Consider the following 2,125-nt stretch of genomic DNA (forward strand, 5'->3'; position numbering starts at 1 on the left):
TGTAGATTGTCTCATCTGTTTTCAGACCCTGTCATTCCCTTTATTTTGCATAAGACAGATTTCTCCATGTGTCCTATGGAGTGAAAGGTAATTCTGATCTGGGCCAGAGGCTGGCAGGCAGGAGCCCACAGTTTTGTCTTTCTGCATGGTGGCCTTGGCCTCACCTTCCTGCCCTTTCCTCCATCTGCTCATGGGATACCTTGGAGTCTTTGCAACATTTCCCCTAACCTTACAAAAGTAGGCCACAGAAAGGGATGGAGGGGTGAGAAAGACAGCAGTTGTGCTGGTTTAGTATTATTAAAATAAATAGATTTTATTGCAACAGGAGTTGCATTGAAGAAAAGGGTTGATTTGTAGTGAGACATAGAGATGTGGGGTATTTTGTTTTGGCTGAAAAACCACATAGTGAGATGGTCAAAAAGGGTTGAAGAGTTGTGACGAGCCAAAGGCTGCCTGGTTAAGCTTTTTGACTGTGTGAAGTTTCTGCAGAGAAAAATGTTCCTTGTCTATAGAGCATTGTCATCCAAATAGTTATGTTACTCTCATCCAATAAATTAGTTATTTGACATGTGTTAACTGCTTTAAAGAGCTGTAGAAAAGGTGAGGGCTGCGAGGGTACCTGGTCACACTTCTAAATTCCCCCCCCTTTTTTTTTGCTGTCCAAATCTAAACATAGACTTTTGCTAGCTGTTCTTTTACTAAGAGATAATCTTTACCTATAGAAATGTATTTTTTAAAACTTTACACAGCAATTTTGTATCCATGTAAACTAATCTTTGTATTCAATAAAGCACTATTGCTTAAATATTATTTGGATAGTTCTAATTGTTTCTTGTTTTACTTTTTTTGATTAGTATATGTTTGTGATACATAATATTTACTGTGGGTAGTTGGTACAGGTTCACATGGAATCTTACTATCTTTTTTTACTTTCCCCTTTCACCCCTGCTGGTCTCTTCTATCTCTAGATCCTCTTCCAACCCACAAAAGACCTTCCTATTTGCTATTATCCTGTATTTTGCTCTTTACATTATTTCTTTCTCATATATAAGAGGAATCATGTAATATTTAACCTTTGTGTCCGATTTATTTCAGTAAGCATTGTGATCCTACTAATGACTCAGATTCATTTTTCTTTTAATTATTTTATTTTACTTTGTAGTTTTGTTTTTTCAAATCTTTTTTCTCATTAACTATTGAAAATCAGTAATTATATAGCATATTAAAAATTGTAGACAAATATTGAAATGTGAAAGATAAGAGGTAGACAGTGAATTTTAGAGAAATATTTGTAAAATGAATACATAGCATGAGATTAGTAATAGACTGCACATTGTAAATAAATTATTTACAAACTTAATATAACAATAAAAATTATCCAAAATAAAAATGAAGAATTTATAGATCAGTCATCTAATAGTTCACCCTGTGCCAAAATCAAGAAACTAACATTCATGTAATTAGAATTCTCAAAGTAGAAAGAGGATTTTTTTTTTGAACCGGGGATTGAACTCAGGCCCATGCACTTGCCAGGGAAGCACTTATTCCTCTGAGCCATCTCCCCAGCCCTTTGAAATATTCTAATACCTCCGGACATATCATATAGAAAATAACAAAGAGCATAATCCAGGAGGCAAGAGAAGTTGCTGTATGGTCTTGGATAAAGAATAGAGTTCTCAAAATGGTAGTTATTCAGGACTATGTAAAATATATTAGATGAACCCATTTAAAAAGTCATTGAAGCTTTCTACAAAACAGTATTAATTTTATGTCAGGTTATATACACATTTTTTAATTTATGTGTGTGTGTGTGAGAGAGAGAGAGAGAAAAAGCAATATAGTCAATGGAAAATTGAAATACACTTTTTAATTTCTTTTTTTTTTTTTGCTCTGAATGCCTTCAGGGCAGGTTTGGCTGGCTTGAGTTGTGGGGATCGAACCACAGCAACCTGAGCCTGACAGCTTTGTTGAGCAGCCACTTAAAGAACTGAGCTAAGGGGCAGGCCCCCTTTAGTTTCTAATACTAGGAGAAAACATACCATGTTTTATCAGTAGATGATAAGTCAAAGATACAGTATAAATCTTAACAATTAAGATTAAACAATATTCAGAAAATTAAATATTA

This window comes from Octodon degus, unplaced genomic scaffold, assembly GCF_000260255.1.
Source record: "Octodon degus isolate 3935 unplaced genomic scaffold, OctDeg1.0 scaffold00089, whole genome shotgun sequence".
Taxonomy (NCBI): Eukaryota; Metazoa; Chordata; class Mammalia; order Rodentia; family Octodontidae; genus Octodon; species Octodon degus.